General features: G+C 36.5%; 1 pseudogene; it reads right to left on the reverse strand.

Annotated features, from left to right (window-relative positions):
* Positions 1-13,104: 13,104 nt before the first annotated feature.
* On the reverse strand, positions 13,105-15,839 carry LOC110901264 (annotated as a pseudogene).
* Between the last annotated feature and the right edge of the window lie 8,115 nt (positions 15,840-23,954).

Below are 23,954 nucleotides of genomic sequence, written 5' to 3' on the forward strand. Positions count from 1 at the left end.
TCCCTTGCGCTTCTTGTCTGAGCGCCGCGAACCATCATCTTCGCGTTTTCTCTTCTCGGTATCTGCAGCTCTTAGTGACCTCTGTCTAACTGCGTCCAGCGTGAAGGACAGAGATATGTCAGCTACTGACCTGAATGTAGCGGGCCGAGAGGCCTTGACACTTGCTTTTATCTCTGGGGCCAGACCCCCAATAAAACGGGCTATCCTCTTCGGTTCACGCGTCACCAGGTAAGGAACTAACCTTGACAGAGTATTAAAACTCGTGAGATAAGCCTGGCAATCCAGGTTTTTCATGACCAATGACAGAAAATCAGATTCTATCTTTTCCACCTCGTGTTGAGGACAATAGTTCTCCTTGATGAGAGCAACAAATTGATCCCATGACATGTTATATAACGGAATCTTTCCAGTAGCCTGTATTAATGACCTCCACCAGGCCAAGGCTTCACCCTTAAACGACTGGGATACAAACTTTACAATATCCTTTTCAGCACAACCACTGATGTCCACAACAGTGTCCATCTCATCCAGCCAAGTCATACAGTCCACTGCCCCCTTCTCCCCATTAAAATCCCGGGGTTTACAAGACACAAAATATTTATACGTGCAACCTTTGGCACGTGGGGCATCATCAAACACAATCTTCTTGGGGTGATAACTGTTTTCATTTGAAGAATGTCTATCATCATCCTTCTTAGTCTCATCCTTCTTAGACTTGGGTTGGATAGAGGGTGGCTTGCTGTGAGACTCCGAGCGAGTCTTAGACTTATTATGCGGTGTAGACAGGGTCCTACTATGGGTCCCACTGTACTCACTGTACTGCCGCTCTCAAGCCTTTGTAACCGCATCATCAACAAGCGCTTTCAGCTCTGCGCCAGTTAACTGTATCTTTGCATTCTCGTGATTTTCCACCGGACGACTGTTCACCTCGTCCGACCTAGCCATGTAGTTTCAATTGCTACATATAGACAATAATAGGCAAGGTTTTATTTAGAAGCTAACGCAGCATTTTATATTTTTATTAACCATGGTTTTAAATAGCCATTACTGGTTAATTTGTTAATTAATTATTTATGCAGGACCTTTGTTATAATCCTATATTAAAATTAAACATTATCACAAAAGCTTAGTCACAAGGACAATTATAACCAAGATTTTTACAGAATCAAGGTATTCGGGTCTGAATCATAGTTCATTACCCTATTCTAGACAGTGAGTTACAGACTTCTACTGTCTCTTAGTCCCAGAGGACATCAATTTATTACCCGTAGGCACTTCATCCCCAAGGGATGGTTATTTACTTACAGGGAATTTTAAATTATCCCAATTTTCAAAGATGGGCTATGTGAGTTTTACTGCATCACAATTTGCCCAGTATGTTAACATACTTACAGATGTTAACATAAATTTGGAATCTTTTAGACAGGTTCTACCATCTTGGCCATGTCTGCGACGACACGTGGCTAGGTTTTACCCCTAAGATTCTCTTTTATCATAACGCAGTTCAATCCTAAATTGAGACGTTAATTATGGATCTGAATCTAATTATGGAGGTACCATCTTCGCCTTGTCTTAAAATGACACAAGGCTAGGTCTTGTCCCTTTTTAGATTTTGCCATTTTATAATAATGGTAGATCTTCTTTATTAGGAATGTTATTTTCATTTTACTTTTTATTTTAAGTTTATGCATATACTTATTAATAATAAACAATCATGAAAATTTAAATTCAATCATTCCATCAATAAAGATTAAACCGTACAACATTTGCCCTAAATGGGACTTCTACAAAATAACATGCCCGCGCAGGGGCGAAAAATAAACAACAAACCCACGCAGGGGTTAACTAAAAGACATGCCCACGCAGGGGCAGAATACTGAAAAACAAGCCCACGCAGGGGCTGAGTACAGAAATAAAAAGTCCACGTAGGGACTAATTACAACTAAATAAAATAACAATAAAGGTCTTCAATGACCCCTTCTCTTGGACTTCCCCTTTAGCAAGTCCGACAGACCTTTGAAGAAGCCTTGACGTTCCCTGCGGTCTTCTTGAACCACTTGCTCAACATGGTTCAATCTATCGAGAACCTCCTGTTGACGTTCCGGCGGGATTAGCTGCGGCTGGTACAGAGGTTGAGGAGGTGGCGGACGCTGGTACCCATGAGTTGGATAACCTGTGGTCCAAAGACCACCATAGGGTCCCTCTGGATGACGGGCATTGTAGTCCTATGCCTCCTGGTATGGATCCACATTTGCATAGTCGAACTGGGTGTGAGCCGGCTGCTCAAATGGGTTGTACGCCGCTGAGCCGGCGTAAGCAGGTATTGGGTTGTCAAATGGGTTGTAGGCGCAGAGTTGATCTCTGGAACGGGGTTCGATGGACCCCCTATCTGTGGTTCTACTTCTTCTTGGAGTGGTGGGTAGTGACTACCACTCGATGGTTGGGGTGTGCTGATGCGGACACCCCCTCGCACGGACATCCGTGCGTTTGACCTCCTCCGCCTCGACGGCTCCGGAGGCGGCTGCTGCTCCACTGGTGGTGGTGGTGGCGGAGTGACTGCCACAAATCGGTGATCCTCGGAAGGATCTTGTTGCTGCTGCTGCTGATATGGAGACGAGTGTTCAGAGGGCGTGAAATACCAGTCCCACTGGGTAAACCTCGCCTGGTAACTGTCAGGACCGCAGTACGGCGATCCGTGGAAAGATGACCCATCAGAGATCTCGATGGGGTGGTTTGGGGTCCCGGTAGCAGGCTCCACGGGATCAGTATCTTCGTCCATGTCGTTCTCACCAGAAAAATGGTCTTCTGGTCCAAGTGGGTTAAAACCCACGGGTTCTTGAAGGTAGTTAGCCGGGTTGAACCGGCTTTGGAATGCGGGGGTAGGGTCATTAAAAGAGTGGTGAGAGTTGGACCTTTGCAAGGGTATGAGAGAAGGTGGTTGGTCGTCGGGCTCGTTCTCTGATTGGGGCCCAAAAGAATGCTGATATGAAGGTGAGGAACCGAGGGAGACTGACCGCCTCCCGGGTTCAACGTAGAGCCTCCACGGCTCTTGTGGGCTCGTACTCATCGTGATGGAAGGTGTTCGCCGGTGTGAGGGTCCGGCTTCATGATCGTGGCTTGTGAAAGGTGCCTTTCCCCGTCCGCGTCTCATTCTTGGTGGCATGGTTAAACCTGTCAACATCAAAAATACAACAACATATATATAAAATAAGGACAAAATAAAATAAAACAAAACAGAGTTTGTCCTATGTTCTTTGTCTAGACTCGGAACTCGAGGAATGTGCATTTATTTTACTGAGATTAAATACAAAAGGCTAGTGTTTAATTCACTCAGCGTTAGCTCTGATACCAACCTGTCACACCCCTATTTTCCACGTGTCACCGGTGGGCTCGGTGGGGGATTCCGTGACGTAGTTGATATTGTCATAGTCAAACATACAATATATAAATGCACAGCGGAAGCAAAGAAAGATTTATTTCAACTTAATAGTATTGTAATATCCAAGTATTACAAAATAGTCGAAATAGATCCACAGGCGGATCCAAACAAAGAGGAAACTTTATTTCAACAGACTTCATGCATCCTAAGCTTGCGAGACTTCTACGGATGCTAAGGAGTGGCCAGGCTATTAGCGTAGTACCTGCACTTAGCCTTTTTGGAAAATACGTCAGTTTACACTGGTAAATACAATTTAACTAATTCATTTTGAAAATTTTTAAAAATTGATTTCAATGCCCGTAGCATAAAACTTTTTATAACTTGGGATAATTATTTGCTTAATAATCTTGTAAAAGAATTACATGTCTGTTATGCATTCAGTTGCCCGGGTCGTACCAGGTTAAAGATTAATAGACACACCACTTAATATAATTCCGCCGCGAGACTTCTCTCGACCGACGATTATACTTTATTGAAATGCACTACGGGTGTACGCCTACACCCGTGTGCTAAGGTCGTGGCCATTCTTTGAATGATGCCAAGGATATCCGGGACATGGTCATTAAACCCCCAAAGGCGTTAAACAAACAAAACAACATTTTTAAACGGGTTAATTTGACAACACTTAACCACCGACCGGTTAAGGTCAATTTCCCGACCAAGCGGTATTTTATATACCGTACCCCAAGCCCGTATAAAGAAAATAAGTTAAACGTATTTACCTGAGCAAAGTATAAATCAAATACAGCGAGTGCACGTAGCTTTTACTGGGCTCCTATATCTGGAATTAAGGTTTTAATAACCTATTAGAATTTTAACGGGTCTTAAGCTTAGACCGGTTAGTTTTATATAAGGATTACGGTTTTAAACGCACGATAAGGCGAAGACCGTTTTAGAATGTGGTTTTGACCCAACAAGCTTGCATGCTTGTTTAATATGGGTAACATAATCACATTATGGATTTTGAGACCGAAATGATATGGTTTGACCCGTTTCGGCTAAAATGAGTAAACTAGTTACATAAGCCGATCTGAATGCGTAAAGTGCGTAACGAGTAACCATAAGAGTCAAAATACAAGTTTCTGAAGTTAATATACCTAAAATATGTTGTGATATCAGAATGATACCTTCCATTATGCCCCAAATGGTTTTAAACCCAAACTATGCCTCATAAGGGCATTTTGGTCATTTTAAAGGGTGTAAAAGAGTTTAATTAGTATTCTGAGTTACAGGTCTGAATAAATCAGTAAGTATACTCATTTTATCTAGTTATAATAGTAGGGTATTAAATATATGTGAAATTTATTACTTCTAACCGTTCTATGCTCCGAAGGGGCATTTTGGTAATTTCCCTAGGCCTAAAAGGTCAAAACTGGAAATCTGAGTTTAAATTATTTTCCTACTATTTAAAATATAAAAATTTACTGATTACATCAGTAAGTTTCAACCTCTTATGCTTAGCAAGGTTCTAGTGCATACTTGGTGCTAAAAATGCTTAAAAAGGCGATTTGGAGCTATTTCCGGGTTTTATATAAAAAGCTGATATTTTTAATATTCCAGAAGGCTCAAAATAATTTATTTAACATATTGAATCAGTAGAAAAAGGTTTGGGGTCAAAAGGATTTGTAAAACTTATTTTATGGCTTAAAAGGGCAAAACCGGCATTAACCGAATTAATCTTAGAACACTAAGTTATGCTCAGCCTAAAAATAAATAAAAATCTCCAAAAATCCCAAAATATTATTTTATAACAGTAGGTATAAGGTTTTGTATAAAAATTTGGGTTTAAATATGCTATATGCAATTTACGCCATTTAATTACTAAAGAAGCTTTAATTTACGCTAATGAGCATAACTCTTAATCTACACCTCAAACTGATCTCAAATTTTAGGTGCAAGTTTATAATTCAGTAGCTAAGGTGTCTACCCTTTTATATTTTCAAAAATCACTTTTTAAGGTCATTTGGGCATAATGGTCAACATATAAGTGATTAACGGAAACATGCATGTGAATAGGATATCTAATGAACCAAGTTGTATAATTACAGGGGATTATACTAACATGTTTATAGGTCCAAAAGAAGCTCTAAGGCAATCCTAAACTTGGTTTAAACGGGTCAGAACTAATAGTCAAAGCAATAGTCAAACTATGCGACTTTCGGCTCCGAACCGAGCCTAAACTGAAAATTGTCGAGTTGAACATGTTGGAACATGTTCTTACATTAATTACCAAGTTAATTTAATGATCAAACAGGTTGCATGTATCCTACATGGCTAATTATGCATTAATTTGAAAATAAGCATTCTGTTGACTTTTTAAGATAAGCTTTGACTCGACAATTAACATAGTTAGAGTGGGAATCTGGAAATACTCTTTTAAGGGTTTGTTACCCACATAATTACCTACTTATAGGTATTTTTAATTCGAGATATTAGTGAGTAATTATTGACTAATCTCGAAGTCAAACCTTAATTACGACGGTTTGACTTTTACCTTATTAACTAAGCTAAAACGAATTTAGAAAGGTTAAGGACACTTACAAGAGTCCTAATTATGATTAGGGAGCCTAATGAAGCCTTGTTGTTGACCAGAGAGCTCCAGAGAATAAGTTGTAAACTTTTGAAATTGCAAGTGAGCATGGTTACAACTTTCTTCCTCTTATATAGCAATCTTAGATGATTTAGATGATGCCACAAAGGTCTATGCATGTCCCCTGATCATCACAACTGTCCCTAGTGCATGAAAACCCATTTGTTCAGCCCATGGTATCAGTTTACAGGCCCTTAAGTCGGTTAACAGGTTTGACTGGCAGCTGTGCATGTTTTTCTGTTACTGGCACTCTGATGCGGGCCGCGTAAGCCCATAAGGGGCTCTTACGCGGGCCGCCTGGCCTGTCAGAACCTGCCAAACAAGTTTAAACTTTGCACTTTTGGTCCCTGGTCCTTTGTAACGTGGTTTTAAGCCCCTAAATTGCATTTCCAGCCTTCTAACTTGATTTTTAAGGGCTTTAGGAGTTTTACTAACTTAGTTAAGTCCTTGACTAACTTTGAGATCATCCATAAGGCGCTAGAATTCCATGTTGACGCTTTTAACCCCCCGTACACGAATTTGATCATAACTTTCTCATACGATAACGAAACTTTATGAAATTTTAATCACATATTCTAGTGAGTAAATTTCATCGTTACAAAGCTTCAGGTCCGCCAAAAGGTCAATCAGAGGTATACTTTGCACATGTTGACACTTTTAGCCCCTGTGGTTTGTAATTCCTCACTTTCTTTCATATTTAGCTTCGTATGATCCACGATTTATTCGTTTGAAGGTATAAACATTATGTAGGGCTATTTTTGAATATATTTATCCATTGTTGACACTTTGGACCCTTATATTCACATAGTTTCCCCGTTTGTCAACTTTAGTCCTTCTAAAGTATTCTTTCACACGTTCAGAGCTTATGACACGTGTCAATACCTTATTGGACATGAATTTTCGAGGTGTTACATCTACCCCTTTCCAAACCCACTTAACTTGAAATTGAGGCCAATTTATTTAGGTTTCATCGATGTTTTCATAATCATACATATTAAGGGCATCAGGCATGTTTGGCTAAACTTTTTGAAACTACTTATTGACTTATTGGCTTTTTGCAAAAGTTAGTATCGAGTGACTTATTGACTTATTGACTTTTCCCCCTCACATACACCCTTATTGCCAAACATCATTTGGAACTTATAACTTTTCAAAAAGCCAATAAGTTCTTCAACCGGTTGCCATGTGGCTAATAAGACAAAAAATAAAGCCACTTTTTTAATCAAAAATATAATAATGGTGAACAACCTGGTTATGTGCTTAACCAAGGATTACAACCAAAATATATACTCCCTCCGTCCCATTAAAAGTGTCATATTTTGAATTTTCAAAGTCTTTATTTATAAACTTTGACTTTAATTATATATTTTTTGTGTTATATAAAACTTGATGAAAATTAACCCAATAAAAACACTTGTAAAACACACTCAAATCATATAACTTTCATCAAGTATTATCTAACACAAACAAAATTATTTAAGGTTAAAGTTTATAAAAAAAGATTTTGAAAATTCAAAATAGGACACTTTTAATGGGACGGAGGGAGTAATATTTAATTGTTTTCTTCTCTTTTCTCTATTTAAAAATTAACTATAAAGCATATTTATTTAACAAAATATTGGTTTTGGTTGGGTTGTGGATGGGAGTGAAAACATGAATTGGGTTGGGTTGGGTTGGGTTGTGTCACACCCCAATCGATGGCGGAAACATCGGGATGAGACGAACAAATTGCTCAAAACATCATAACACTACATGTGACAATATAATTAAATTTCATTTATTAAAATTGCAAAGTTTCATACATTGTCATAAAAGGAAATAACAAACATTAAACATAGTTTATTTCAAAAGTGGGTTTCTAGGCCATCCTATTCACTTCTTCAAATCTTGACTTCCTCATCCTGCAGTATGCATTTAAAATAAGTCAACAAAACATGTTGGCGAGTATACAAGTTTGAATATAGTATAATATGTTTGAAATAGATTAACATGCTCAAATCCACGTGACTATATGATTTCATATTAACAGTTATACTCGTAACGATGAAATCTATGTGTTCAAACCAAAGTTTAACGCAATTAACATAGCCTAACCCTAGAAGGGTGGTAAATGAGTAACATAGAATAAACCTAACAACACCCATAATATTATGGGAGGGGCGTTTCTCAACCTACAGCGCTGCCATTGTTAGGGGAGGCTTGCAAAGTTAATGAACACACAGTCATAAATGTTTAACAGTAGCATAACATGATTAACATGAGTCAAATAGATTCACATGAAATGTGGATTGATAGTGCAAAAATGTTTAACATAGTGTGTTTGATATAGAAATGCATACAACACCCAAAATGTGATAAAATAGAAAATGGGTCATGTATACTCACCTTAGGTTGCGTTGCGTTTTTATTGGAAAAGATTAAATCAAGAGATTGCCCAAGAGAATGTGCACAAGAGATTTACCCTATTAATTTTGAGGATTCGTTAAATATTGGGAATTTAAAGATTATTTAAATAACAAGGCATTTATAAAAATAATATTAACATTTCAAAAGTGGAATAATAATATGTCTTATTTTTATATCTTGTATTTAATGAAATAAATGTCAATTTATTTTATAAATAAGTGAATATAATAATACTGATTTGTATATAATATTAAAATAATATTTCTAATTTTACCAACATATTATAAATATTATTACTAAAATTTTGGATTATATAAATAATAATTCCTAATTATTATGTATTTAAAAAAATAATAATTCTGATATATATAAAGTAATAATTCTGATTATTATTAATATTAATAATATAGATTAATAATTCTGATTTAAAATAATAAATCTGATTACTATATATAAAATAATAATTCTAATCTAAATAAAATAGTAAAATCTGTTTATTAGATAATAATTCTGATTTACATATATATAAAATGATAATTCTGATTTAAATAAACTAATAAGTCTGATTATTATAAAATAATAATTCTGATTTTGGTTTTATAAAATATTAATTCTGATTTAAATAAAATAATAAATCTGATAAAATAAAGAACAATAATTCAGATTTAAATAATTTAAATAATGATTCTGTTATTTAATAATTCTGATTTTATATAATAATTCTGAAAATCTAAAAATAAATCTGATTATTTTGTTATAAAAATTCTGATTATTAAAAGAAACAAGAAATAATAATTTCTGTTATAAAAATTCTGATTTAAAAATATTTATAAATCTGATTAATAATATTAATAATATTTCTGATTAATTATAAAATAAAAACTCTGATATTTATATAAATAATTCTGATAATAATATTAAATAAAATTCTGATTATATATATAAAAATTAAAAAAAACAGAAACTAATAATTCTGTTATAAAATTTCAGATTTTACTAAATCTGTTTAATAATATTTCTGATAATATTAATATCTAATAATAATAATAGTATTAATAATAATACTAATAATTTATAATACAATAATAATAATAATAATAATAATAATAATAATACTAATAATAATAATAATAATAATAATAATAATAAACTAATAACCGTAATTAGATATAATAAAAAAAACAGTGAAGAAAGAAACGAAAACGGTACCGGAATCGACGGTCGGTCGGCGAACACGCGGTGGCTCCGGTGGTGGTGCAGGATTCCGGCGAGACGGGAACGAAGACGCGAGTCGGTTATGGTATCGATAACGAAAGAAGTGTTCGATGTTCGTCTCGGTGATCGGATGCGAAAGGAACGAATGTATGGAGTTTGGTCGTGCTTATAAAGGATACGGTCGTCAGTTTCGGAAACGGAAGGTCGTTGTCCGGTAATCCAACCCAACAGCCGGAGAAGATGATCAGTTTTAGCGGTTATTTTAAAATCAGTGACATTAATGTGTGGTTAAATACAATTAAGTTATGATATCGTTTGGATGTGGCATGCCCGGCCGAGTGGTTAAGTCGTGTGTGTGTGAGGCGAGATACCCGGGTTCGAACCGCACAAGGGCCGGTTCTCACCCAGGAGACCCCCTTTTTTGCACTTAGTTAGTCTGACTAACTGAGTTAGCCACTAACTGAGTTTTCTAACTCAGTTAGTGCTGCCCTTTGATAAATTTAACCCAGTTAGCTGATTTAACTGGGTTTTCACTAACCGAGTTAGTTTAACTAACCAAAACTAACAAAAATCATTAAAAATTCAATTTAATATATTTATTTATTTAATTTTAATTATTAATTTACTTATTTAAAATATTAATAAAATAATATAAAATTAATTTAACCCAAGTTTAGATATTTTTACCGAATTAACGTATAAATTCCCGATTTTTGTACGGTTTAGGGTAATCTCTTGGCAATGATGAATTTGAGAGCTGAGATTAAGATGTATTTTCACTGTTTTTACGTGTTTAACATAGTTTCAACATATTTTTAATTGTTTTGACGATACATAGTATACAAACACAAATATGAATAAAGTAATGCACTTTCATTATGATTTCAAGTCTCGAGTACAATTTGGGAATAAAACCAAATACCACAAAGGTACAACTTACAAAAATAGAAAGTACAAGTAGACTTGTCAAAAATGGAAAGATTGAAAATACGAGGTGTCACAGGTTGGGTTGGGTTGGGTTGTGTATATGGAAGAGAAAAAAAATAGTTTTTTAATGAAAAATTGGGTTAGTTTGGGTTGGGTTGGGTTGGATTGGGTTGTGATAGTGGATAGTCTTATAATCGTTCACATAATGTATGAATATATTTTAAAACAAAATATGAATCATATAATGTTTTGGTATGGATTTACATTTTTAACAAGTTATAAAGTCTGAAATCAACCAAATATATCTTTAATTTCCGTATAGGTTAGAAAACCGTGTATTACTCAGAGTTGGATCAATGAACTATTGTATGATTATTAATAAGCGTAAAAAAGTAAAATAATAGTTAAAAAAAAGTATTAAATAAATAAATAATTCATAACGTAATATAAATAAACAAAACAATATCTAGTTGAGAAAAATTAAACAATTTTTTTTCAATATTATTTAATTAGTTATAGCTTGGCCATACTGAAAAATAAATAGAAAAATTTTCATACGATTACAAGAATTTTAGGCTCGTAAAATTGTAACACGTAGTGCAATAACTTACTTATATAGTTATATATTAGGTATAACTCAGTATCAAATACGAGTAAAAATTTATATTATTTTGAATATACTATAACAATTTTAATATATTTATTTGCATTAGATTTAAATGTAGGGTGACTTTCAACAAATCTACCTTCTCATTTTTGACTAATTTTATTTAATTTCTAACCGTTTTACCCACTAGAGATAAAACATAACCTAAATGGACCCTTAAATAAGAGAATGAGTTGAAGTTGTCACATCTACAAAAAAAAATATATATATATAAATATATGCAAAGAGTTAAAATTAGCCATGATATAAATCGATAAAAAAATAAAAGAAAATAATTACTTGAATACTTTCGGCTTTAATGATATGAAAAAAAAAAAAAAACTATGGGATGAAATCATAACAAAGATTAGATCTTCGAATATGTAAACATGTAACTAGATGTTATATATAACTACATGTTTTTTTTTATCAGTTGGATTCTAAATGGCTATAAAAAAATTTCAGTTCGTAGAATTCATAAAAATATGATTAAACAATGTAATTGATAAAATATAAATTTTGAATTTAATAGTCTGTAAATGAAAATTGAAGTGATTCATTAATATATATTTCTTTCGAGTGATTAAAATTAGTCCGATGATATAATAACTATTCATAATACAAATTTATTTTTACAAATTTATTTTTTGGAAATGATAAGTAACGTCTGAAAGCATAACTATTCATGATTGATTTCATTTAGTTAATGTTATTGTTCTGGTAACTAAACAAGGGCGGACCTAGCTTAAGTCGTGGGTGGGCGGGCGCACCCCTTGAAAGAAAAAAAGTTAGTGTAACTTTTAAACAAAAATCCCGATTGCACCCCTTGAAAATTTAAAATCGCACCCCTTGAACTTGACTCTAATGAAGAAGATGTGAAGCCAAAGAAAAAAAGGTAAATAAATTGTTAATCTGAAGTTGCAGGTGGAGTTATGAAAGAGATGAACATCAAAATGAAGAAGATGAAGTATTTTAAACCTATAACTCTCATCTTCAATTAATTTATAATATTTTATTTCCTTTTTCAAAGTTAAAAGCTAGTACATTGTTGATTGGTGTACAGACATATAGGCAAAAAAACATCTTACTTAGGGGATGTTTGGTAGCCTCTAAATGGTCATTAAAAGGCTACCTCTTAATGGAACCATTAAGAATTTTACCAATGAGAAAGTAGAAGAATGTGACATGTGATGATTTACCATTCAGAGGTTAACTCTTAACCATTCAGACTTGAGGTTACCTCTTATTCATTCAGATGTTTTAAACCATTAAAAGGTAGCATCTGAACGGTCATTAAAACGCTACCAAACAGCCCCTTATTTAATTTTCAAATAAATAAATATGATAAACTCATGAGCTAGATTTTTATTAGTCTATTTGATTTGTTTTGTGTACATATATCGATTTAGTGAATATTTCTTTAGATATAAAAAAAACTATTCTTTATTTTTTTTTATTGTTCACGCAAAAGATAACACTTTTCTGATTACTTTAAAAAATGCAAGCAACCTAAATTAGCCTATCTCAATTTAGTTTATTTTTGGTTTTGCTAAATAAATAGTGTATTAAATTTATTGTATATAAAATTTGGTTTAAAAGCATCCGTAAAAGAAACACTGAAAAAAATATTAAACGGATAACAACAAACAGTGTAAGTGCAAGTAATTAATTTGATTTTTGAAGATGGTTTGAATTTCAAAGATACCCAGACCCGACCCGGCCCGAATCAGACCGACTTTTTTATAATACTTAGTGGCAGACAATCGACTGCTACGAAATTCCGCACCCCGTGAAAAAAGTTTCTGGGTTCGCCACTGTAACTAAAGTGTGCTTCAATGAACACAAACTGCAATACATTTGAAGATTTGGATGGGGAACAACCTAAGCACAGGTAATCTGAGGGGTGGTTTGGGTAAAATCTCCATGAACATTTTGGCAGGAAGCAAACACGCCTTCTCCAGTGACCTCAACATCATCCGTTACGATTCCAGTACAGTTAAACTCTCCAACACAATTGAAGATAATTGCTTGCGTTGATGCTGATGACCCATGTATATCTCTATACGTTACATCGCTCACTTGTACGGATGATGCATTTGGCTAATCCAAAACAGGCAGGAAGAGAAAAATATTAGTCCTGGATGCTAAAGTATAAACATGTTGATCAGTTATTGAGTAACAAGGCTTACCGGTGCATGGCAATCAGCGTTGCTCATATTAGTGCAGTAATGTTGATCAATAATTATTGGATTTTTAACATTTGATAGGAGAATGTGCTCAAATACAATCGACCTAGCGTACCCCTTCCCGTACTACATTGCAAGAAACCAGTAAAAAGATAAAACTAGTATGTTGAACAATTTAATCGTAGTAATTATATTGATGTAATTTTATTTTTACCGGCACAGTCTTGATTCGTGCTCCGTTTTGCGTTGAAGTGAAGTAACTTTGTCGCACTAGTACTTTCTCAACCGCCGTATAAGAACTATGCTTCCCAAGGCCTCCTATGCTGCCAAAACAAGTCACTTAAGCAAATCTAACCGATGGGGTGGTGGTCCATTCGCAAAGAGAAAGCTTTTAAACACCTTGGGAGGGGGAGGAGGTCATGGGTTCAAGTCTCACAGACAGACGATAGGATTAAAAGAAATTTTCCGTCCAAAATAAAAAAATAAAATAAAAATTAAGCAAATCTAAATTGTGGGACAACAGGTTATATTAGAATTTTCTCTTTTATAGTACATAATCATAACGTAGACAAAATTTATTAATAACTTTCTGAATTTATCACTATCCCAAAGATTTTCTGAGCCTGATGATGATATGTTACCTTATGCCATGACCAGGTCCACAAAAGATACTTGTTACGTTGATGTCGTATGCGCCTCCACTTATAGCCACACAATCGCCGCCTGTTTTTAGTTATTTTAGGAAGAACAGGTACATTACAACAATTTAGCATACAAGAAACTGAGGTTTTCTGTATGTCACATACCGCTCCCAATCGAAGAGTCGTGGATATTAATGTGTGACGACCAACTGATGTCGATTCCATTAGTATTAGGGCTGTAATCAGCTGCTGAAATACGAGGACTTTGGATATCTGCGCCTTTACAACCACTAATGCTGATATGAGTCTTTGGACTGTTTACAAATCTTGAACCTCTTAGTCTTAGCCCGTCACAGTTTTTAAATAGTAACATCTAAAAGGTAAAAAAAAAAACATTTAAATGTGAGATTTATTTAATTTTCATATGATTAATTTTAAAGATGATCATACTGATGGGCGGTCGAACTTTGGACCAATGGGCTGCAGAAATAAACAAAAGAAAACAAAACAAGTATATTAATTAGTAACCATTAACCAATATATTGATTGATTCATGTAAAGAAAAAAGAATTAATGATGGTTAAGTTTGAATACCAGCTTAACATCTCCATCTCCCCACCAGATAGAACCCTGACCATCTATTTGGCCTGGTCCGGCAATGGTGAGTCCTTTAACCGATCGAAAATACATCAAATGGCCTTGTGTATCACAGCTTTCCCACCCAAACTAGACTCTTTGGTGTAGTAATGTCTCCCAAAAGCTACCCACCAAAAACATGATTAAATTGTAATAAATTCATAACAAACTAAAATGACTTCACTCACTTTTAATAAAACATAATTGGAAAATACATAATCACAATTCACAAATGATCATTGAGTTGAGTGTGAATGTACCTTAATAAGAATGCTAGAACTAGAAGATTTGCACGGCCCCGCGAATGCCACACAGTGTATTTAAAACGTCTTGTCTGATGGTATGATCAATGTCGGATTTTCTGAAATATCGGCACATAAATCCCCCCATGCCTGAACGAAAGCATGTATATAGCGAATATAGTTAGAAAAAAGAAATTGCTGTATTGATTCAAAATTGTAGACATGATATACATACCGCAGTGTCATCAGTAATCCCGTCTCCGATTGCGTTATATAATGTTACATCAAAAGTGGTTGCAATAGTAAGTTTTGGGCCAAATGTAATGTAAAAAAGACTATAGGTCCCTCGGAGGATGAGGTCAAACCTTAACCTTGTTATGTTAAACACACTAGCAAGTGCGGAATCCAAGCTAGAGTGCAAACCGAGATGAAACAAGCACAAACACAAGACACACAATATTCACCGATTAACACCACTTGTATTAATACGTATGAAAGGTTCGGTTACAAGCTCAATGTCTACAAATCTGTTTTGCAAACTCTCTAAGTGTGTGTGTGTTCTCTGTGAAGTCTATCCTGCTTGCTTGTCTCTTCGAAATGAAGTGAACACATTACATGGGTATATATACCCAACACAGATCGTCTGGTCGAAGGATCAGATAGATTGATCGAAGGATCATCTATCGACCTGAAACCTGTCGAAGGATCTACATATACCTCGAAGGATGATCTATCGAGGTCCATCAACATCCATCGAAGGTTTATCTTTCGAGCTCATCGAAGGATCTAAACTATCCTTCGATGTGACATCCTTTGACACAGACAAGTTACAATCATGTTCTAACTGTTTGGCCAAGTCAAACCAGGAGGATGGTTAACTTGGTCAAACTTACAGGACTTACAAAGGACATCGTCTTATATCATACAGAATACAGACAAAGTACAGACACAAGTGCACCAACAAACTCCCCCTTGGCTGTAGCTTTGTCTCGATCTTCGTGTCTTCAAGTCTCTGACGTCCTTTCAAGTCTTCAATGTCGGAGGATCTTCAAAGTCTTCACGTCTTGAAAGCAAAAAGTGTATCAACAAACTCCCCGTTTCATGTAGGAAGTGTGTTGACAAACTCCCCCTTAACATAAGCTCCCCCTTGAGTTATGCTCGCGAAAGACTTGATCATTAATGCTTGAGATCCTTGTGGTGTTGATGATGGTCAGCGGCAACTCGATCATCTTCATCTTTTGAGCGCCTTCACGTCGTGTCTTCATTCCGAAGCTTGTCATCGATCATGTTCTCCTTGCCTTTAGAATGCAAGAAATCTAAACGCGTAATGAGAACACCTGCTTGGAATATAGTTTATATAAACAAATGACACACGAATGACCAAGCTACAATCAAACACCGTCCGACAGTTTGAAAGTTTAGTAAATTTGTCAGTTTTAGTGTCTAACTTTCAAAACTTGCAAATTTCGACCGTTTATGAAGATTTAGTCAATTCGGTTTTCGTTCAGGTTTCAGGTAACGAAGACTCGAGATCCAACATCGTACGATCGAAAATAAAATAGAAATAAAATCTTTTTGGCTTTTATAAAGTTTATATTAAAACACACCTAAAATCTTTTTGGTATTTTTGAATATTTCAAATGTAAAGACTGAAAGCAGTAAATAAATATATACAGACATTCTTTTTGCGAGTTTCGAGGGTAAGAGAATCATATCAGTGTACGGTCATGCCAAAACACTCTTGTTGTTCAATTAGTTAACATTAAGATAAGCATCCTATAACAATTATCGGTATTGTTGTCCACTTAAGCTCAACTTATCAGATGTAATCATGGCGAGGGGATACGTTAAGGTATGATTTATACTTACCGACTAACACAAGATACACAATATTCACCGATTAACACCACTTGTATTAATACGTATGAAAGGTTCGGTTACAAGCTCAATGTCTACAAATCTGTTTTGCAAACTCTCTAAGTGTGTGTGTGTTCTCTGTGAAGTCTATCCTGCTTGCTTGTCTCTTCGAAATGAAGTGAACACATTACATGGGTATATATACCCAACACAGATCGTCTGGTCGAAGGATCAGATAGATTGATCGAAGGATCATCTATCGACCTGAAACCTGTCGAAGGATCTACATATACCTCGAAGGATGATCTATCGAGGTCCATCAACATCCATCGAAGGTTTATCTTTCGAGCTCATCGAAGGATCTAAACTATCCTTCGATGTGACATCCTTCGACACAGACAAGTTACAATCATGTTCTAACTGTTTGGCCAAGTCAAACCAGGAGGATGGTTGACTTGGTCAAACTTACAGGACTTACAAAGGACATCGTCTTATATCATACAGAATACAGACAAAGTACAGACACAAGTGCACCAACAAACTCCCCCTTGGCTGTAGCTTTGTCTCGATCTTCGTGTCTTCAAGTCTCTGACGTCCTTTCAAGTCTTCAATGTCGGAGGATCTTCAAAGTCTTCACGTCTTGAAAGCAAAAAGTGTATCAACAAACTCCCCGTTTCATGTAAGAAGTGTGTTGACAAACTCCCCCTTAACATAAGCTCCCCCTTGAGTTATGCTCGCGAAAGACTTGATCATTAATGCTTGAGATCCTTGTGGTGTTGATGATGGTCAGCGGCAACTCGATCATCTTCATCTTTTGAGCTCCTTCACGTCGTGTCTTCATTCCGAAGCTTGTCATCGATCATGTTCTCCTTGCCTTTAGAATGCAAGAAATCTAAACGCGTAATGAGAACACCTGCTTGGAATATAGTTTATATAAACAAATGACACACGAATGACCAAGCTACAATCAAACACCGTCCGACAGTTTGAAAGTTTAGTAAATTTGTCAGTTTTAGTGTCTAACTTTCAAAACTTGCAAATTTCGACCGTTTATGAAGATTTAGTCAATTCGGTTTTCGTTCAGGTTTCAGGTAACGAAGACTCGAGATCCAACATCGTACGATCGAAAATAAAATAGAAATAAAATCTTTTTGGCTTTTATAAAGTTTATATTAAAACACACCTAAAATCTTTTTGGTATTTTTGAATATTTCAAATGTAAAGACTGAAAGCAGTAAATAAATATATACAGACATTCTTTTTGCGAGTTTCGAGGGTAAGAGAATCATATCAGTGTACGGTCATGCCAAAACACTCTTGTTGTTCAATTAGTTAACATTAAGATAAGCATCCTATAACAATTATCGGTATTGTTGTCCACTTAAGCTCAACTTATCAGATGTAATCATGGCGAGGGGATACGTTAAGGTATGATTTATACTTACCGACCGGTGTTCATCCACATCACGACACATTCCCATATCAAGGTATGCACGAGAGTTCATCTTACCGGTGAGTATACCGATTATCATCTGTTTGACCGTATATGATGTGAGATTCTCACTTATTTTGATTTGAAAACAAGCCCTATGTGATATAATCACTTATTGATGAGGAACTTGATTTTCATACGCATGAGGGCACAGGAGCAAGTCCGTGAACAGGTCAGTACTTTCGTACAGCAGAGAGACGAACTTGACTCCCGGATAAATGTGATATTATATCACTTATTTGATATGGACATGTGATTGTTTATCACTTATTGAGGTCGAATGCAGTATGTACACGTATGTATGGTATCATGGAAGATCTAGACTTCAGTCGATTTAAGTTTATATCACCCTGCACACTTTAAAATGATTGTGAGCCTACCGATACATCTTATATAGAGCTGCTTATCGTTTTTCATTTAAGGTTTAAAGAGCTTTGGATAGACCACTGATGTACTATCATTTTCTCTTTTGCTCGCCAGGAAACTCATTTTTGTTTTTCTATTGTTTTTGTGTTTTAGAAATATTTCGATGTTTTTGGATTTTCAAATATTTGGATTTACTCCCCCTAAAATCAATAAACTAAGACAAATTTAAAAGACACAAAGATATTTACAAAAATGATTTTCCGATGTTGGTTTTACTCTGGCTTGACCTTAATGCCGTTTACCAATAATAAAAAGTCAAATCTTGATTTGTCAAATGCTTTGGTAAAAAGGTCGGCATGTTGGTCATCGGTGTGGACCTTAACAACATCGATTAGCCTTTTCTCAAAGCAATCACGTATGAAGTGATATTTGATTTCGATGTGTTTGGTCTTTGAGTGCTGCACAGGATTTCTAGTGATCTGTAAAGCAGCAGAATTATCAACGTAAATAGGAGTAGTTAGGAATTCAAAACCGTAGTCGCGTAATTGTTGTTGGATCCAAAGAACTTGGGAACAACAACTCGAGGCAGCAATGTATTCAGCTTCGCATGTTGATGTAGCGACGCATGTCTGCTTCTTGCACTGCCATGTGACTAGGCGATTTCCTAAAAACTGACATCCAGCCGTTGTGGATTTGGCGTCGATTTTGCATCCACCAAAATCAGAATCACTGAATGCGATCAAGTCAAAGTTATTATCCCTAGGGTACCATAGACCGGTGTCAGGGTAACCCTTCAAATAACGAAAAATCTTTTTTACAGCTGCAAGATGTGAGGCCTTTGGGTTGACTTGATATCTGGCAAGCAGGCATGTTGGGTACATTATGTCTGGTCTTGATGCTGTGAGGTACATAAGAGATCCGATCATTGCGCGATAGTATGAGGGGCTAACAGCTTCACCCTTCAAGTCTGGAGTAATTCCGTGATTTTGTGGCAGTGGGGTACCAATGGGCGTTGCATCAGACATCTGGAACCGGCTCAAGATGTCACCAACATATTTAGTCTGATGGATGAATATCCCAGACTCAGTTTGTTGCACTTGTAGGCCCAAGAAGAAGGTCATTTCCCCCATAGCACTCATCTCGAATTTATCCTGCATAATGCGCTCGAAATTCCTACACAAGACATCATTAGTAGAACCAAAAATAATATCATCAACATATACCTGTACCAGAAGAAGATCTCCATCTTGTTCTTTGATGAAAAGAGTACAGTCGATAAGACCTCTTCGAAAACCGTTCTCCAGCAGATAGTTTGATAAGGTTGCATACCAAGCTCGTGGTGCTTGATGAAGACCATAGAGAGCTTTGTTGAGCAACCAAACCCGATCGGGATGGATAGGATCTTCAAAACCTGGAGGCTGTGCGACGTACACCTCTTCTTCAACCACACCATGTAAGAATGCACTTTTGACGTCCATCTGGTAAACCTTGAATCCTTTGAATGAGGCATAAGCCAGAAAGATCCGAATTGCTTCCAGACGTGCAACAGGTGCATAGACTTCGTTGTAGTCGATCCCTTCTATCTGACGAAAACCTTGAACGACTAAACGTGCTTTGTTCCGGATAACAACTCCGCGGTCATCCTTTTTGCATTTGAAAACCCAACGGGTACCAATCTTCTTGTAACCAGCAGGTTTCTCTACGAGTTTCCAGACACCAAGCTTCTGGAATTGTTGCAGTTCTTCATGCATTGCTTCCACCCAAGAGTTATCTTTCATGGCTTCTTTCCAAGTTCTAGGCTCTTCTTGTGAAACATAACACGCGAAAGACCAATCGTTTTGTTGTCCGGATTCTCGAATAGCTGCATACAGGCCTGCATTGTTGTTGTTTCACAACATGTTTCTTGTTTGAATGCCACTTTGCACATTTCCGATGATGTTTTGTTGAGGATGGGTATTATGAATCCTTGTTTCTGGATTATCTGGAACTGGAATATTTATACCCAGATTGTTGAAATTGAGATCAACAACTAAATCAATGCCCGGAATTGACGAAGAGGATGATGCAGTAGCTTCAGCTGTTCTAGGGGCATCCACTGGAGGAGTACCCTCTGAAGTGCCATGAACTGCTGCTGTTGGAGCTTCTTGATCTGCATCTAGAAATTCATCATCCTCTGAAGATTCGTTCAATTCGGTTGCATCGTGAAAATCCTCATTGTCGAGAGTATTATTGTTCACCGAAGATGGTTCTTGATTGACAAGAATTGGACGAACCACCGGTGAAACTGTTGCATTGTCACTCTCGAAAAACATCCTTGCCGCCGCACCTTCTTCAACGGCTTCAACATTGATCGAATTGAAAAAGTCATCGTACTCAAACATCCAAGGCTGACCAGGACATTTGACTGGCAAAGTGTGCCTTTGTACTCTGACCTCAGACCATTCCTCGACCCTTTTAGTCTCTAGATTCCAGACTCGTAAGTTAGGGGTGGCATACCCAAGAAAGTATCCGTCAATTGCTTTAGCCCCAAACTTTCCATTAAGATCGATGATTGTACATGGAGCTCCAAAACGTTCAAGATAAGACAAATCTGGTTTCCGTTTTTGAAGAAGCTCAAAGCAGGTCTTGTTGTGCCTTTTGACTGTAAGGACTCGGTTCAACGTATAACATGCAGAGGCCACAGCTTCAGTCCAGAATGGAATGGGCAACTGCGACTCTACCAACATTGTCCTAGCAGTCTCGATCAATGTGCGGTTCTTACGTTCGGCGACGCCATTCTGTTGAGGAGTATAAGCTGCACTAAACTCATGAAGAATACCCTTTGAAGTGTAAAACTCCGCCATGGCATGATTTTTAAATTCAGTACCATTGTCGCTACGTATCCGCCTAACCTTCAATTTATACAAATTCTCAATCTGAATGATCAAGTTTTTGATAATACCAAAGGTTTCACTCTTGTGTGCCATGAATGCCACCCAAGAAAATCTTGAATAGTCATCAGTAATCACGAGACAGTATTGATCATTCCGAATACTCTTGTGCTTGACAGGACCGAAAAAATCCATGTGCAAACGTTCAAGAGGAACTGCCACCGTGTTGATCTTCTTAGTAGGATGTCGTTTCTTCGTTTGTTTTCCCTTCTGGCACGAAACACAGACGTCTTGAAGATGGAAGTTTTTGAGAGGAACACCATTCACCAACTCATTTGATACCAAATGATTCATTTTGCGTAAGTGAATGTGACCCATTCGTCTGTGCCAAGAGATAGAGTCTTTTTCTATGGCTTTGGAAACGAAACAAGTTGCTTGTGCAGACGTAGTAATAGCTTGGCTCATATCAAGGACGTACAAATCATTTATCCTTGGAGCTGACAAGAGAATCCATTCTTTTGGAATTTTGAAGCCGGGTTTCAGCACGTAACATCCATTAGCATCAAAGTGTACTGAGAATTGCTTGTCACAAATTTGAGAAACACTAAGAAGATTGTGATGAAGTTGTTGCACAAAGTTGATCTTGTCAAAGCTGACAATCCCGTTGGATATCATTCCTTCACCCGTAATATAACCACCCTTATCTCCAGCAAATGCAACATAACCTCCTCTAATAGATTTGACGTCGTAGAGAAGCTTCATGTTGCCTGTCATGTGCCTGGATGCCCCACTATCAACAATCCAATGACTACTGATAGTTCCTCCTGGAACACCCTGCACATGAACTTAATTGATTAGTTGGAGATGGGGACCCAAGCCATTGTGGTCTTGGGTCTTCCATTTTCATCAATAACAATAACTTCTTGTCTTTGATGATTGGTAAATTGTGATGGTCCCCCTGATTCAGTAACCGTTTTTGGTTTCCAGGTCTGTTTTGTTTTACCAGTGTTATTCTTTAAAATTTTAACTCCATGGTTGTCTGAAGTTTTTGAATTTTCTGGTTTGACAGGAACAGATGTTTTGTTAACCACATCGGTTTTAATCGCCTTTTCAATTTTCTTTACCTGTTGGCGTTTCTGTTTCTTTTCCCTTTCTTTTACAAGTCGGGGATCTTTTTTTGCAGAAACAGATCGCTTATAGTCAGTTTGGTCATGGGGAACATCTACTTTGCCTTTTTGTTTATGAAGATATGGACAGTTTCGAATTATATGTCCAATTGTTCCACACTCAAAACATGATCTTCGTTCAACAAACCCCGAAGTATCATGTGATCGTCTTGCCGATGATGTTGAACTTTGTGATCCCGAGGTATTAGGTTTTGAACTACTTGGTTCATTTCTTTTCTGTACAGTTGCTTTCTTAACAAAATCTAAGTTAGATTTGTTTTCAAACGTTTCGATTTTGTCCGTTCCCGTCGATTTCACAAAGTTTACACTTTTGTTCTTCTTTTGATTCGGCTTCTTTTGTGCTTGAGCCGGTGATTTTCCTTTTGGCTTGGTGTGATTTTGCTGTTTTTGCACTGTTGGTAATTTCTTATTGGCATATTGTTTTCGAATTTCGGCCTTTGGAATAGGAGGACACTGTGTAACTGTAACACGTGGTCCTGTCTTTCCTAAAAACTTACTTGTCGAATTTTCAAAGACTTTACTTATTAAAGATTGATTAACATTCTTAATAGGAAAATCTTTGTCAGAGTAGATTTTATCATCACCAACAAGAGTGTACAGCAAGTTCACACTCTCCGACTCTTTTTCAGACGAGGACTCGATTGCAACAGTCTTAGCGGGTTTTGCAGAAGGCTCACATAGAATGTGATTCTCGAGAGGTATGTCCTCATTTTTGACTACCGCATCAGACTTTGCTGGGACAGCATCATCAGATTCATCATCAGAAGAATCAGCATCCTCAGTAATGACTGGAGGATCCTGATTCAGTTCAGCAGAAGACACACATGTATCTGCTGATACATCTGAATCTGATGATACTTCTTTCTTGTATCCTAGCCCTGTAGCAAACTCTTTTACATCTAAGAACAGATGGTTCAAAGAACACTCTATCCTCCTCGTCAGGCATTGCATCATAATTGTGTCTCACTGGTGGTGGACATTTCTTGTAACCTATGCATGTGACATCCCGTTTCTCTTTCTGAACGTCAATGATGTGATCCAACACATAGCTAGAGCTCAAATAACTGTCTAGCTTAAGTTGGATCGCCTCACTTTCGGTTTTCACACAAGCCATCTCTTTTTGCATAGTCTCAAGGCGAGATATATACAAATTAATGTCAGTTTGTTTTCTGGAAACCATTTTAGTTAGCTCAGTTTTATCTTTCTTTAACTTTTCAATTACCGATTTAAACTCCTTTTCATGGTTTTCATAAA

This window comes from Helianthus annuus, chromosome 13, assembly GCF_002127325.2.
Source record: "Helianthus annuus cultivar XRQ/B chromosome 13, HanXRQr2.0-SUNRISE, whole genome shotgun sequence".
Taxonomy (NCBI): Eukaryota; Viridiplantae; Streptophyta; class Magnoliopsida; order Asterales; family Asteraceae; genus Helianthus; species Helianthus annuus.